Source organism: Pinus tabuliformis, chromosome J (assembly GCF_031772625.1).
Source record: "Pinus tabuliformis cultivar Carrire ecotype Pingquan chromosome J, CPIR1, whole genome shotgun sequence".
NCBI lineage: Eukaryota > Viridiplantae > Streptophyta > Pinopsida > Pinales > Pinaceae > Pinus > Pinus tabuliformis.
Window position 1 is genome coordinate 1,449,990,413 of NC_142295.1, and position 18,264 is coordinate 1,450,008,676.

The window sequence follows — 18,264 nt, forward strand, 5'->3', positions numbered from 1 at the left end:
AACCTCCTTTACATTACATAAATGAACAATTCTTGGATGATACAAATGACAAAACCTCCTTTCTATATATAGGAGTCTAAGGAGTCAGAATATAATCCAGACGACCTAACAATAATAATATAAAGCCACAAAAATAACAATAGAGGGATTCTATGGGGCACAGAAATAACAATATGGGGGTAATAGGGGCACAACAATATAAATAAGGGGTATAACTACAATAGTAATGGGGTAATCACTAGTATTATAGGGACCCAACATGCCCCTCTCCTTCAAAAAAGTGTTGTCCTCAACGCTTGAGTAGTTCTGGATACTTCTGCATAAAATTTTCATCCTCCCATGTGGAATCTTCAGCGGATAAGTTCTTCCACTTGATAAGATACTCTGAAATTGATCGATTTCGTAGCTGTCGAGTTCTTGTTTCTGTGACTGCTTCCGGTTCCAATATAATTTTTCCTTCCTCGTCAAGTTCTGGCAATATTGTTTGAACTGGGAGCTTGTCACCTATAACCTTCTTTAAACATGAAACATGGAAAACTGGGTGCAATCGAGAAGCTGCAGGAAGCTCCAATTTGTATGCCATAGTACCAATCTTTTGCAACACCTTGTACGGACCATAATACTTTGGTGATAATTTATTATCCTTCTTAGCTTGCTTTAGGGACATTTGCTTATATGGTTGTAGCCGTAGGAATACCCAATCACCTACATCAAAACTTCTTTCACTGCGATGTTGATCTGCCTGTTGTTTCATTCTATTTTGTGCCAACACGAGGTTATCCTTTAAGAGTTGGAGGACTTGTTGTTGATGTTCGATGTGATGTTCCACTGCCTGAACCTTAGAATTTTCTCTTAAATATGATGTGATGGATGGTGGTTGATACCCATAAAGTGCCATAAATGGGGTCATTTTTGTTGCTGTATGGAAGGAAGTGTTATACCACCATTCAGCCAGAGGCAACCATTTGACCCATTGTGTCTGTTTATCAGATACAAAGCAACGAAGATATCCTTCCAAACATTTGTTTACTATCTCAGTTTGCCCATCAGATTGAGGATGATAAGATGAGCTATGAGCTAACTGAGTACCAAGACAAGAAAATAATTCTGTCCAAAAATTTCCAGTGAAAATGGGATCTCTGTCACTTACAATAATCTTTGGGTTTCCATGTAGCTTTTGAATTGTTTCCATAAATGCAGTAGAAACTGTACTGGCTTTAAATGGATGTGATAATGCACAAAAGTGTGCATACTTGGTAAGTCTGTCAACTACCACCATGATGACACTCTTTCCCTCAGACTTGGGTAAACCTGTGATAAAATCCATTGAAACCTCCTCCCAACGTTGGCTTGGAATGGATAAAGGTTGTAATAGACCCGGTGTCTTAATTGTTTCAACTTTATTTTGTTGGCAAACCAAACATTCCGCCACAAACTTTTGAATATCTGATTTAAGGCCATCCCAAAAAAATTCCTTCTTAACCCTGTGGTAAGTTTTTAAAAATCCTGAGTGCCCTCCTAAGGGAGAAGTGTGCAATTCCATAAGAATCTTTTGTTTTAGCTGGGAATTCTTACAGAGGTATAAGCGATCTTTGTACCATAACGAATCATTTTGCCAGCTAAATGTATCAGAAGTACTGGAATCTTGTTGTAGCTTTCGAATAAGTGCCCACACTTCTTCGTCATTCTTCCATTCCTCCCTTGCTTCGTTTATCCAATCTGGTTGGATAATAGAAATGGCACACAACAATGCTTCCACATCCTCATCCTTTCTTGAGAGTGCATCTGCCACCACATTTTGCTTCCCTTTTTTGTAGATGATTTCAAAGTCATAACCCAACATCTTTGTGACCCACTTTTGTTGCTCTTCAGAGGATAATCTTTGTTCTAAAAAGTATTTAAGGCTATCATGATCCGTTTTTACCTTGAAGTGTCTTCCCATTAGGTAGGGTCGCCATTTCTTAAGTGCATGGAGTATTGCCAACATTTCCTTCTCATAAATAGCTTTGCTTAAAAACTTTCCCTTGATTGGACGACTTTCAAAAGCAATGGGTCTTTCATCTTGCATTAGAACAGCACCAATTCCATTTCCTGAAGCATCACATTCCACAATAAAGGTTTTTGTGAAGTCCGGTGTAGCTAAGACCGGTGCTTGGCACATTGCCTCTTTAAGATGTTCAAAGGCCTTTGTTGCTTCGGAGTCCATGAAAATGAATCTTTCTTCAATAATGTTGTTAGAGGTGCTGCTATTCTCCCATAATTCTTAACAAACTTGCGATAATACCCTGTCAACCCAAGAAATCCTCGCAGATGCTTTATGGATGTGGGGATTTTCCATTCCTTAATGGCTTTAATTTTGCTAGGGTCTACCTTAACTCCTTCATGAGATACAATATGACCCAAATATTCCACCTCCTGGACTCCAAAGAAACATTTGGATCTTTTTGCATATAATTGTTTCTCCTCCAATAGTTGTAGCACCCTGTCAACATGTTCAACATGATCCTTCCAAGACTTGTTGTAGATTAGTATATCATCAAAAAATACTAACACAAATTTTCTAAGGAATGGTTTGAAAATTGAATTCATCAAACCTTGAAATGTTGAAGGTGCATTGGTAAGGCCAAAAGGCATGACCAAAAATTCATAATGACCCTCATGAGTTCTAAAGTTTTCGGAATGTCTTCAATCTTCATTCTGATTTGATGATATCCGAACGAAGATCCAACTTGGTGAAGTAAATTGATCCATGCAATTCATCCAGTAATTCATCAATGACAGGAATGGGGAACTTATCTTTAATAGTGAGCTTGTTGAGCTCCCTATAATCTGGACACATGCGCCATGATCCATCCTTCTTGTGCACCAATACTACTGGAGCTGAGAAAGAACTTTGACTCGGTTGAATTATACCAGCCTCTAGCATTTCTGCAACCATACGTTCAATTTCACTTTTTTGGACATAGGGATATCTGTACGGCCTGATGTTTGGAGGAACACTTCCTGGAATCAGATGAATAGCATGATCATGATCACGCATAGGTGGGAGACCTTTGGGAGTCTCAAATACCTTGGAATGATTGTCCAGGACTTTTTGGAGATCTGGAGAAATAGATGATTCCAATGTGGAAACATCTAGCGAACATAATTGTGCAATTACACCTCTTTGCTCCTTTTTTAGAAGCTTTGTCATGCCATTAGAGCTGATTATCTTTCCTGGTTTCCCTGCAATACCCCTTAATTCAACTTCCTTTCCTTCCACAGAAAATTTCATGAAAAGTTCTTGAAAATTAAAAGCTATTGTACCCAAGGATTGTAGCCATTGGACTCCTAGTACAACATCAGCACCTCCCATTGGAATGGAAAGCATTGGGCTAGTCAATACATATTCTCCCATGGATAGCTTGATATTATGGCACTTTCCAGAACAATTTATTGTTCCTCCATTTGCAATCATCACTTGACACTCTGGTGCTGGATATAGGAAGCAATTCAATTCTTTTGCTACCCTACAATGAATAAAATTGTGGGTGCTTCCTGAATCAATCAACACTATTACCTTTTTCTTCTTGATTTGTCCTTCTATCTTGATGGTTTGAGGAGTGGTAATTCCCGCCAATGCATTACAAGATATGGTCGGATTTATTTGTTCTTCATCTAGGCTTTGTTCCTGGAATATATCCTCTTCTTTTGACCTTTCTTGCTCCTTTTCTTCTTCCTCTTCACAATCTATGTAGAATAATTTCTTCTCAGCACACTTATGACCTTTTGTGTATTTGCTATCACAATTGTAACAAAGCCCTTTTGCTCTTTTTTCTTCCAATTGTTGTGGTGTCAACCTTTAGGTTGTGGAAGACTATGGGCAACAACACTTCCATCTTTATAGTTGTGAATGGTATGCTTCCTAGTTGCCATAATTTTGCTTTCCATTTTTCTTGCTAACCTGAATGCCTTCTCTAATGAATCAGGTTCCCAAAGGCGCACATCATGTTGGATATTATCCTTTAAAGACCCTATGAACACATCAATCCTATGCTCCTCTGGAATATCTTTTACCCTTATGTTCAATTTTTGGAACTCCTCAATGTGCTCCATTATTGAACCCTTTTGTTTGAGACTTATCAATTGGCTAAAAAAAGTGTTGCTTTTTGTATCCTCATAATGTGCTATCAATTCTTCCGTAAAAATTGCCCAAGTGATAAATTGTTTACGAGAACAAAGCCATTGATACCATACAAACTGATTTGGTTCCAAATATAAAGTTGCCATACGTACCTTTTGTGTGTTTTGCACATTATTGAGATCGAAGAATTGCTCCATCTGTAATATCCATGTGGCGGGATCCTTGCCATCAAACTTCCTCATATCGATTTTTGGAACATGGTGAGTCTTCGATCCAACATTAGAGTCTATGGAATCATGATTAACATTTCTTTTTTTCTCATCATGAGTTTCCTTTAGTACTCTTTCACCCTTAGTGACCATTTCTTGTAGCAACTTATTCATATTTATCTTCAATTTTTCCATCTTATCATCCATGCCATCAATTTTAGCATCCATGCCATTCACCTTAGCTTCCATGCCATCCATCTTAGCTTCTACGCCTTTCTTTAAACAGTCCATCTTAGCTTCTACACCTTTCTTTAAACCATCCATCTTAGCTTCTACATCTTTCTTTAAACCATCCATGTTAGATTCTATTCCTCTTTGTGCAAGGGACAGTTGTTGCACTTGGTCTTGTAATTTTGATATATCATGTTGCATTTCTTCCTCTTCTTCATGAGTCATGCTAGAGCTTTCAGGTTCCTTACTAGGTGTTTGCATTTTCTTTCCTCGGGGCATCAGTTACCGATAATAATGTTGTACTATGCCCTTTGAATTCCTTCAAAATAAATTTTCAAACCAAGCTTAAGCAAAAATTTAAAAAAATCTACACACCTTTTTTCACTTTGTAGGAGCTTGATATTGCCTCTGATGTATCTCTGTACTTTCCAATCATCTAGTTCTAAAATTGTCACCTGTAGTAGCCCTATGTGTCCTCTTTCCAATGCCACCAGTCTTATCCAAATTGGATTCTCCACGAAAGAGTTATGCACAATCTCCCAAGATGACTTGATTATAGACCTTTCCAGAAGAGTGAACTTGTATGAAGTGCCACGTGTACAATTTTTGACCTTTGGTTCTGAAACAGATATACAAGAAACTACAGTCCGTCCTCTTTCTGTACCTTCTTACAAAATTTCAATCCGATCCCTAGAGAGAAAGTTATGACTATTTTCCCTAGGTCACCTGTTTTGAATGTAATTCAGGAGTCTGCAAAAAAGACCAACTTCATCAGAGCATATCTCCACAAATATCGCGCATCAATATTTGAAATTTGGACCCAAGGTTCAACGCGATTTGTTCTCAAATGGGTTTTTTTTTGCAACTTCTGAAACGTCACAAAAAAAAAGTTATAGCAAAAATTCCACGATGACCTGTTTGGAGCAGCGAAACCCTAGAATCCAAAGCTCCAATACCAAATGTTATGAAACCAGCTCAAGAAAAGATAGAAAAGAAAGATCAACGCCTTAGAATTCAGACTCTTCAAGGGGGCAACCTCCTTTACATTACATAAATTAACAATTCTTGGATGATACAAATGACAATACCTCCTTTCTATATATAGGAGTCTAAGGAGTCACAATATAATCCAGCCGACCTAACAATAATAATATAAATCCACAAAAATAACAATAGAGGGATTCTATGGGGCACAGAAATAACAATATGGGGGTAATAGGGGCACAACAATATAAATAAGGGGTATAACTACAATAGTAATGGGGTAATCACTAGTATTATAGGGACCCAACATGATCCACTGATCTTTATCCACCAACAGATCCTCCATATTGAGTTGCCACAACTCAAAACTCTAACCATTAAATTTCTTGATATTTATCTTTCCATTGCTCGCCATATTCTTTCATCGCAATAATCAATCCCACAGATATCCCAATGAAAAGGGTTTACCAGAGGCTCGAGAAAAACCCCTCAGCAACAAATTCATCCCCTTGAAGCCGAAACAACTCTGATACCAAATGTAGGTTTTAACCCTGTTCAAAAATTATCTGCAAACAAATTCTTAAAACAGAAAATAAACAATGACGAGAGCATAAACATAAAAAAATATACACAAAGATTTTCCCCTAGATCCCAAAACTGGGACTACTAGATTGATTTTTCATTATATTCCTTTCAATGTTACAATACATATATATACATGTCAGAGCATTCATAATCCATTAACCCTAGATTAGAACATAATTGTAGTTCCATTGACCAGATCTTCAAAACACCATGGGCAGAAAACCATCATGCCCGAAACCATAAGTAGGTCTGCCCACCTAATATAGTGTCAAAGAAAAAAAAAATTCCTGAGGTATTGCCCCGAACCCCATGTAGGGGGCGGTAAACCCCTTGCAAACCCCCTGACAAGGGGGGGTTTTGCGTCCCCATCTAACCCCTTTCTTCGCACATGAGGCTAGACATGGAAATAATATAACACACACCCAACAAGGACAAATCGACCTTGTGCTTGTTGTGGTACTTATGGCCATTACACTCATTAAGTCCCCCTTCTCCCTCAAATGCATAGCATGTGAAGCTCAAGAAGTTGCCACTAGAGGGAAGCAACCCATCGCTCAGCCCCCTCCTCCTTCCTCGCAGTTGGAAGTTCTTACTAATGAAACGAACAAAGTTCCTTCTATAAATTAATTACTCCAGAAGACTTGGAATATAAAATTATCCATTGAGGATATAAATATTATATTAAATATATGAATAAGAATAAGAATAATAATTTACAATGAGAACGAGAGGCTTGCTTTTATATCAGCCAAGTGTCTCTTCATGGAAAGTCATGTCTCATTTAGACATGCCTCTTCAACCTAATTACTAGTTTAACTAATCATTATTTATGATTATTATCGTTTACATTATTTTACATTATTTATATATATTTTATTCGTAACATTGCCTTCTTCATCAAAAAAGCTTTGTCCTCAAATCTTGTCGATGAAAAAGGCTTAATCTCTTTTTTGGCTTCAAATGACTTTCTCTCTCGAAACAATCATCTTCGTCGCTACAAGCTGATATGATCTTGTAATTGACAACAAAATTGTCGCACTAAGAAGGATCAGACCATCTGAGATTAATCTTTTGTGTAGTATTTTGATCACTGGAATTTTGTAATGACTTGTTAGCATAAGACTAGATTGAGGTTACATCACTATTATATGGAACATCAGTTTGTTGTTTCAGTTCTGAGTGGTCCCGATATGTAGCGTGGTTGATTTGTCTACTCTCATGATTCAGATGTCGATATGGGACTTTACTTTCCCTTATTAGGTGTGTGGAAATTTTTTGATTTACTTCAGGGGATGATGTTGTTGAGTGCGTTACCAAACCTTCACTTGGGGTGTTTATCATCCAAACTACAACACCCAAGCATGTATTTTCTTCAACTATTTTGTTTTCTTCCTAAGTTGTGACATTCACTAGATTGGTATTTGTTGTTTTGTCATCAACTTGAACTGGAGATTTCGATACTTCTTCTTGAGTGAATTGTTCCAACTTGTCTTTTAATGCTTTCTTATCATCCTTAAGTTTCTTAACTTGAGTGAGTAGACTTTGATTATGGTTTCTCAGACCTACAAGTTCTTTGGTTTCTGATTCATCAATCTTATTTTCAGTGTTTTGGATTTTAATCTTTTCATCTTTTAGATCTCTGATTTGTTCTAATAAACTTTCATTAAGGTTCTTTAAATGGGAAGTTTCATGTTCTTATCCTGATAGGTGCTTCTTGAGTTCTTTTTTGTGACCTTAGTCTTCTTCACTTGCGCCAATAATTTTTTGACGTGGTCCTTAAGACGAGAAATTTCTTCGTCCTTTTCCATTATTTCTTTGTAATGCATATCTACAAGCTCTTTATGTTCGTGTTCTAACGCTTTCTTGTTTTGCTGGATTTTGGCTATTTTGCCATTCTCTTGATCTTCTTTCACTTTCTCGATACACTGGATTACATCATTCTGTGGGAATGATGATGGACGTTCAAATTTGAATAGGGATTCCATTCTCTTTCTCTCCTCAGCATATTATAGCTTAAGTATTGTGATTACCTATTATATATCTCTTTGGAATTGTTTTTGTTTATTACTTAGAGATTCCATATTTTTTCTCTCTCTTTTTTTAAGATATATATATATATATATATATATATATATATATATATTATTTTATTTTATTTTATTTTTTATAATATATATTTTTTAATACAAAACCCTTTTTCTTTTTATTTAATAAAATTTTTTTTCATATATAAATCCCTTTTTTCTTTTCTCTCTTCTTTTTACTTTCACTTTTATCACTGTTAGCCTTGTAATATATTTCTCATCTTTAAATATTTTTTAAATTTTCTTGTCTTTATAAAGACCTTCACCACTTCCCCAAAGCCCCTTTTTTATAATAACTTTACTTAAAAGTATGCCATTACCATATAAGCACACTGCTTTCTTAATTAATTTAACCAATCAATATGGTGTATAGGTACAACTTTTCAGTTTGGAGGTCTTGTATTAAATTTTTCCAAATAATATTTGTAGCATATAGCAATGTAAGCATACGGATTGTACAGAAAATGAACATGTCACAAAATCAGCGGCGATTGTCAATGTTGTATTCAACGACAGCTTGAACAATTGGTAGCGTGAACGTATGGCTAGATAGATGGCTAAAGCGGTGGAGACTGTGAATTGCAGCGTGCTGTGATTGCAGTGGAGACTGTGTGACTTCAGTTCAACCCATAGTGCAACGGATGGGAATAGAGCGACATTAGGGACATGATGTCTGGTGTCGGTGGTTGTGGAAAAGGTTGGAGGCTATAGTGGTTATGTGTAGTTGTCAGTGGCAGTGATGGATGGGTGTGGTCACTGCTAGGGTTTGTGGCCGCTAGTGAACACAATTGAGGCGAAGCAGATGGCCGCGAATGTATTGGTAGCATCGGGTTGAGGATGTATTTCGGTGGTGTGAACAAGTGCAACTATTATGCTGCTACAAGTGGGGTCAGTGGGTAGACCACGGTAAAGCGAGGGATCTAAACGAATCGCGTGGGGATTTCCTGCAATTTTTTTTTTTTTACTAAATAATTTTAATGGCCAAGGGCCTCTGAAAAAAACCACTGAGGGAGAAACTCCCAAACTTCTATAGCGAAACACTTGAATTGCAACAACAATAATTCTGACAAAGAGTCGATGGCCAAGGGCCTGGATCAAAGAGCGTGGCTCTGTGCAGCAGTGAAGCAGCCAGAGGATCGACTTCTCTGACACCAATGAAGTGAACAAAGTTCCTTCTATAAATTAATTACTCCAGAAGACTTGGAATATAAAATTATCCATTAAGGATATAAATATTATATTAAATATATGAATAAGAATAAGAATGATAATTTACAATGAGAATGAGAGGCTTGCTTTTATATCAGGCAAGTGCCTCTTCATGGAAAGTCATGTCTAATTTAGACATGCCTCTTCAACCTAATTACTAGTTTAGCTAATCATTATTTATGATTATTATCGCTTACATTATTTTACATTATTTATATATATTTTATTCGTAACAACTAATTTGTTCCCTTACCAAGGATATGTGGCTTCGCAATCCACCTAGAATCCTCAAGCCCCATAAACTTTGCAGCTAGGAAATGGAAATTATCAAATTCTCATGATGAATTCTAAAGATATGAACCTCTAGACTCCATCACACCAGTATGAAAATCCTCCTAATAAGTCTGTGACTAATTTTCAAATCAAAATTTCCTCTGAGACCCTTTCATCACCAAATGGTACCTTAAAGATCCCTTTGCTTAAGGTAGAGGTTCATGATAAGATCACCAAAGGACCATTATGTTCAAATGTTGCTAATTCTTGGGCCACCCATACTTATAGTATAGTAGATGACTTGGCATACTCTCTTACCACCATGTCAATGTTGTAAGTCCTCCATATGTGCCCGTCCCAACGGAAATATCTATTGCTTCCTTTGGGAATTGTGGATCCTTTTGATGATCGTTTCATCATATTTGATGTTGATAAAGTGGCCTTCATCTATTGCTTTTCAGATGCCAATCTCAATAGAAAATGACATTGTTTAACAATATATAGTCAACGAAGGTGCCTCCACTTTTGTGATGGCCACTAGTGTTTGGAAGCAACTTGGTTCACCCAACATGTCACCATCCACCATCACTCTTTGTGAATGGGATGATCATCCCTCACAACATCTTGGTTTATATTGGAATTGTCCCATCATTTTTGTTGGAATGATGGTCATGATCGATATCAAAGTTATCGATGTCCCTTTAGATTATAACATCTTGCTTGATCGTATTTATATGTACACCATGTTTGTTTTTGCATCCTCTATCCTTCATAAGATGTGATTTCCTCATAATGGAAATATTGTGGCCCTTTATCAACTAACTTACTATGACCCTCCATCTCAAACTTCTCCTCAGAACACCATTTCATCAATGGAAGGCAATAAGACCACCCCTACCTTTACTGATGTTTCTGTAGAGTCTATAAAGATTCCATGCTACTTGGGGCTTATTATTTCCCACTGCCTGTTTCATCTGAGCCAAGTTCTTAAAGTGTTTTCATGCTCCAAGATTCATGGGATGCCAACAAGAAATCTGGTATTTCTTCCCAATAGTTAGCTACCCAACAATTTTTTGGACAAAGCTCAATTTGTCCTTTAGGAATAGTTCCTCCAAGCCAGTTTCCTTCAAGTGATTTTCCTTCTCGCCCTCCTCCTTCTTGAGAATCTCCTCCCAGCCATTACCCCTTTGGTCAAATACCTTTCTTATTCCCACCACCAGGAATCTTTTCTACTCCTATAATGGCTATGTTGAGTCTTCCTAACATGACTTTGGGGATCCCAATTTGATACATTGATCATCCTGCAAACACTCCTCTTGACCAACTCAAACCTTACATGGCTTTGACTTTAGTTCAACCCATTCCTACCACCCCATCCTTTGCTTTAGTTCCATCTAAATCTCAATAGGAATCTAGTCCTATTACGAAAGTATTTGGTGAGGGGGGAAAAGCTTAGAAAAAGCAGGGAGAGGCAAGGCAACCCAAGCAACAACCACTCCTACTAAAGCACTGAAGCCTACTCCTCCATGCGCTTAGTGTAATGTTACTGGGCATGCCACCAATAATTATCCTCAACCCCCCAATTTCAAGAGAATGGTCTTAGATACTCCACTAGACCCTAACATTCCTAAGGTGAAAGTCACTTTACTTGAGTTTGCCAAGAAGAATAAGTTGATACACATGAATCACCCTTGTGCTTTGTTTAATACATATGGAAATTATTCTCATCATTATCCTCATGTTGAATACTCTCATGATATGCTCCATGTTCTTTGCAAATTCATTTTCGCTTGAGGAGACTCTCCTTCTCCACCTGCAAATCCTGTTACCAATTATTCGCTAAGACAAGAGGTCTCTCAAACCACCATTGTGATTCCCCCTCCTAATGTCAAAATGACGGATAATTCAACACCCATTCTTTACCTATCATCATCCATGGGATCCATTTATCTAGACTCTTTTGGAGTTTCCTATTTTTCTTCTTTTGAACCATCCTCTGAAGACATTTCAGTCTCAACATCAGTGGATGTCACATCCACTAGTCATCCATCCCCTCTATCATATGATGTGCATGTGAACCTTGTCTCCCATGTTGATGCCTTGGGTAGTCCCTTGTCATCAAGTAGTCCTTCTTCCTCCCATCCCCCCATCTTTCATTCTGATGAAGACATCATGGAAGCCATGACCACCCCTGATTACCCTTGGGATGATATGCACCATTGTGCATACTTCCATCCACAACAATCACATGATCAATATGATGTGGAATCCAAAGACTTCATCCATGTTGAATTCAATTGGTTTAAAAATCCTATCCCTTAACAATATTCTTTCGAAGAAGGTATGATGCAGGAGCATCCAATTAGGGAGGCGACAGCTGGATAAGTTGTTAAAATTAGATTCACCTTTAGTTTAATTTTATTTTATGTTTAAAAGAAGGTTGTCACAGTCAATGTTTTCCTTTAATTTGAACAGTAGTTAGATTAGAAATTAGTTTTAAATAAGTTAGAAAACAAACTGCCAGAAACTGGAATGTAACTGCATTGTAACTGTAGGTAGTTCCTCAATAGAATGAGGCTACCAACAACTTAAATAGGCAACCCAAAGACAAAGGTGGGGTTTTTGCCATCCAGAAGAAAAGAGACCAGAGAGCGTAGCTCTGAAATATATTTTTAAAAAGTAAGTTGAAGCTTCCAGGTATCCATTATTGTTTTCCACAAATGACAAGAATTATGTATTGTACATAGAAATTAATGACAGAATTGAATGACTGTTAATCAAATTGTGCATCAAACTGAAGGAGCCAAACACAACAGAAGAAACCATCTAGGCATTTCACAAAAGCATGCTATTGATTTAACAATGAAAATTTACAATATATATGTGTGTGTGTGTGTGTGTGTGTGTGTGTGTGTGTGTGTGTAAACATTTGTCAAAGTCCATGGTAGCATAAAAAGATAGCATTCTGTAACCCCACGCAGGTCCGAGGCATAGAGCCTTCAAAAACCATCCATAATAGTCGTCATATAATCGACCCAGGCCAAGGAGGGTTCCACACAACCCATAACAAACCAAACTGAGCAGAGATCAAAGCATTAACAACAGCCATAAATGGGATACATAAACTTTTTCCCAAATTCATAAACAAAATTTACAACAGAGGACACGATGCACAGGAGGCCACCTATCGACAGACCAACTAAGACTGAGAACAAACAGAGGCATAGACTAACTACTACCAACAAAATATATATGACCGCATAGCGTAAACAGGAAGGACCCTACCTGATTTGCATAAAGCCGGACCAAAAGGATGAAGACCCCAGCATTTTCCCCAAAGACCAAACCCTTACAACCACCATGATGAGGGTTGAGTACCTACACAGACAAATAGAGAATTAGTGAGGCAACATAACCATAAACCCATGATAAAGAATAGAGAGAGGGTAGGATGAATACCCACAGTGGATACCTGAAGAGGAGGCCAGGCTCCTTAACCGAGCCACAAAATTGAGACCAACAGAGCATAGCCAACAGCACCAAAGCCAAGGAAAGCCGAGACACAATAGAGTGCAACCAATGGCCAGAGGGCCAGCAAATACCAAGACCCAACAGAGCATAAACCATGGCCACAGAGCCACAAGACCACCGTCTGCTCACCAGGAGAAAAGTTGTCAGCGAAAGTAAAAGGAAACAGAGAATTGAAACCGGAGCAGAGGAATTACCTTGAGTAGAATCCATCAAGCCATCGCCAGGAGAGTCGGTTAGAGGGACTGGTAAAACAATGAAACCACTGAAACAGTTAAAAATAGTGTCGTCAACGTGATAAAATCGAATATCCATGAACAAATACAGAGAAGCCAAGGTGTACCTAAGGCGACCAAGAACCCAAAACCTCATCAAAAAACCATGCAAGAAGCAACCACCAGGTCCAATGAAACACCATCACACAGTTAACAAAATGACAGAGGACCAGAGCCGAAGAAGGACCCAGAAGATAGCGGGAGGTAGAGCACCATCCTTTCCTTGCAGAACGAACCAGGTAAGAACGCAGGGGAGTAGAACCAAAACCGGTAGAAACATAACCAACTCAACCACAATAGACCATGCCATAGAGCTATGTCGCATAGACCAAGACCACCTTGGGACAGAGGAGAATTAATTGTCCATTAAAGCCTTACCTAAAACCCCAAGAAAATACCAGCGGGAAATGTTGAACACAGGCCAGCCACCATATAAGCTTGCCATCTCGGTGTCTCGGGGATTGTCACCAAATTTTGGTATCAGAGCAAGTTCTTTCCTTAAGGAAGAAAAAATATGGACGTAGGAAGAAGAGGTTGAGGTAGAGCTATTTGGAGAGTAGCCGACGAAGGATTGCGTAAAGAAATCAAGATCCTAAGTGCCAGATTGGCAGCAAAAGAAGCAGGGAGGCATAGGGATCTAGAAGGTGGTGACAATAGTGAAGAAGAAGTTACAGCTACGATGGATGGATCTGATGAGGAAGGGCCAGACATAAAATTATCGAGGTTTGTTTTGTTAGCAAGCAGCAAACTGAAGCCAGAGCTTTCGAACTATGATGGCAGTTTATCTATAGAAGTATTGTTGGACTAGATTAGTGAGTTGGATAAATACTTTGAATGTGAAGAAATCAGTGAGGATAGGAAGGTCAAGTTTGCAGCCACCAAACTGAAGGGACATGCAGCACTGTGGTGGGATAGTGTGCAGGCAGAAAGGAGAAGGTCAAATAAGCCACCAATTAAAAAATGGAACAGGATGATCGCCAAGATGAAAAGTAAGTTTTTACCCAAAGACTATCAGATTGCTCTATATAGATAGGTACAGAACCTGAAACAAAGGGCAATGATTGTGAAGGAATATACAGAAGAATTCTACAGAGTGAATCTGCGAGCGGGTTATGTCGAAGATACCCCAGAAAAGACAGTGAGGTTTGTGAACAGATTACAAATGGAGATACTAGATGAGATTAGTATTCTCTCCCCCAAGTCCATAGAGGAAGCCTATCAAAGTGCTTTAAAAGTATAAGAGAAGATCACCAGGAAGCAGAATGCCAGAAGAGGACATGGATCTGGTCAAGGAAGAGGATATCATTTTGGCAGAGGTAGAACTGCCAACAGCAATGAAGAAGGCAGTAGTTCAAAAACTGCAATACGAACTGATAAACAAGGTAACACTAGAGGAGGAAGGTCTTACCAGCGAGGAAGAGGTAATGGCAGAGGCAGAGGAAATGCCTATTAGTGTTACAAGTGTCACAAGTGGGGACACCGGCCTTTTGAATGTCCTGAAAGCGATCAAGCAGGACAAAGAGGAGCATATGTTGCTCAATCGAAGGAAGTTGAGGCACCACCTCAAGAAGTGGAGAACATGCCTAAGACAGGAGAGGCCTTGGTGTTGAACAAGGTATTGTTGAAACCATCTAAAGAATTAGTTGTCCAGACACAGCGGAAAGCATTGTTTCGAACTGTGTGTAAATCACATGGGAAATGTTGTAAATTGATTATTGATAGTTGAAGCACTGACAACCTGGTAGCCACTGAAATGGTAGAGAAACTGGGCTTAAAAAGATTGAAGCACCCAACCCCATACCAAGTGTCTTGGTTACAAAATGGACATCAACTACTAGTTTATGAGCAGTACGAAGTGGAGTTTCATATTGGTAGGCATAAGGATAAGGTAACTTGTGATATTATGCCGATGGATGTGTGCCATAAATTGTTGGGTAGACCATGGGAGTATGACAGCAAAGTATTCCACGATGGGAAGATAAACTATTATAAATTTTCGAAAGATGGGATCAAGCATATGTTGGTACCCATGAAAGAGGAGGATACAATAGAAAACAGTGGAACAAAAGCATTATTTTTAGGAGGGAAAAAGTTCCTACAGTAGATTGGAGATGATGAAATAAAGTTTGCAATTATGTGAAGGCCAAGAGCAGTGTTAATCCACACTGAGATTACTAATTTTCCTAAGGAGATACAAGATATGCTACAGGAGTTTAGCGACATTGTAGTGGATGATTTACTAGATAAATTACCACCAAGAAGGAGTATCAGTCACCATATTGATTTCATTCCAGGAGCTAGTTTACCAAACAAAGCTGCTTACCGAATGAGTCCAAAGGACAATGAGGAGATCAGGAAGCAGGTACAGGAGTTGTTGGACAAAGGGTTGATTCAAGAGAGTTTAAGTCCTTGTGCGGTTCCAACAGTCTTAGCTCCCAAGAAAGGAGGAGAGTGGCAGATGTGTACTGATTCTCGAGCAATAAATAAGATTACCATCAGGTACAAGTTTCCCTTACCACGGATGGATGATATGATGGACTGTTTGAGTGGAGCGGCATATTTTTCGAAGATTGATTTAAAAAGCGGATATCATCAGATTCGGATTCGAGAAGGAGACGAGTGGAAGACCGCTTTCAAGACCAATGAAGGCCTGTATGAATGGTTGGTCATGCCATTTGGATTGAGCAACGCACCCAGCACATTCATGCACTTGATGAATGAGATGTTGAAGGAATATATTGGAAAGTTTGTGATTGTGTATTTAGATGATATCCTTATTTTCAGTAAGACAAGGGAAGAACATTTCCGACACGTCAAGTGTGTCTTGGAAAAATTGCAGCAGAATAAGTTGCTGTTAAATTTGAAAAAGTGTATGTTTTTTAAGAAGGAGTTAATTTATTTGGGGTTCATGATTTTAGAAAATGAATTAAAGATGGATCTGTAAAAGGTTGCAACCATAGTTAGCTAACCATCCCCCAAGAGTTTGTTTGAAGTACGAAGTTTTCATGGGTTGGCGAGTTTTTATCGGAAATTTATAAAAGATTTTAGTGGGATTTGTGCACCCATGGTGGATACCGTTAAAAAACCAAATCAACCTTTTCATTGGATGGAGTCGACTGAAAAGATTTTTCAACTGCTGAAAAAGAAGATCACCGAAAGACCCATTTTGAGGTTACCAGATTTCAACAAAATTTTTCAAGTTCATTGCAATGCTAGTGGGACAGCCATTGGAGCAATACTCAGCCAAGAGGACAAACTAGTGGCCTATTTCAACAAGAAGTTGAATGAGATTAGACAGAAATATACGTCCTATGACAAGGAGTTTTATGCAGTGGAACAAGCACTGAAACATTGGAGACATTACTTAATGGGAAATGAATTTGTTCTTTTTTCAGACAATTCCTCTTTGCAATATGTCATACAATAGCATAAGCTAAACCATAAACATGTGAAGTGAGTGCAATACCTCCAGAGTTTTAAGTTTGTGCTAAAACACATCAGTGGACAAGCCAACAAAGTGGCAGATGTGTTAAGCAAGAGGAGTTTGATTTTACAAGAAAGCAGAGTGTGGGTGTTAGGCTTTGAGCATCTCAAGGATCTGTATGAAACAGATGCAGACTTTAAGGAAACATACGAAGCTTGCTAGAATCCACTTTTGAGGGACAACAGTTCGTGGCTAGACTATAATATACAGGAAGGATTGCTATTCAGGGGAGGATAGTTGTGTATCCCAGAATGTTCAATGAGGGAAAACTTAATTCAATAGAAACATAGTGGGGTTCTAGCTAGACATTTTGGCATAGACAAGACTTTGGACCAAGTAAGTCACTTCTATTATTGGTCGAAGATGCGGCGAGACGTACAAAGATATGTGGCTAGATGTAAGATGTGTCAACTGGCAAAGGAACACATTCAAAATACGGGGTTGTATATGCCCCTACCTATCCCGAATAGACCATGGGACTCAGTCAGTTTAGACTTTGTCTTAGGCTTGCCAATGACAGAGAAGGGGTGCGATTCAATAATGGTAGTAGTGGATTGCTTTACTAATATGGCACATTTTATTCCCTGTAAAAACACCAACGATGCCACGCATGTAGCCCACTTGTTCTTTACAAAAATTGTCAGACTACATGGCTTGCCAAAGTCTACTATTTCAGATGAGGACGTGAAGTTCACAGGTCATTTTTGGTAGACTTTGTGGAAGAAGTTAGATACTAAATTAAATTTTAACTCAGCTTATCATCCACAGACTAATCGGCAGACTGAGGTAGTGAACCAAATTCTAGGGAATCTATTACATAGTCTGGTTGGTGAAAATTCACGACAGTGGGATCGAGTACTCGCACAAGCAGACTTTGCTTATAACGATTCACCGAACAGGAGTACGGGTAGGATTTCTTTCCATATCCTATACTGAATGCACCCCGTGGTGTGCACGAGTTGTGGGATTTGGGTTGGTTGGAACGAAGGAGTGTTGATGGTGAAGATTTCGCAAAGGTGATCAACGAACTTCATGAACAGGTGAAAACCAAATTGCAAGACAGCAGCCAAAGATATAAACAAAATGCAGACTTAAAATGACGGGAAGTGAAATTCAATGTAGGGGAGCTGGTATTAGCACATCTATAGAAAGAGAGGTTTCCTAAAGGGGAATATAACAAGCTCAAACTGAAAAAAATAGGGCCTTGCCGGATACTGTGAAAGTTCTCTGCCAACGCATATGAACTGCAACTACCCCCGGGTATCGGGATCTCGCCCAT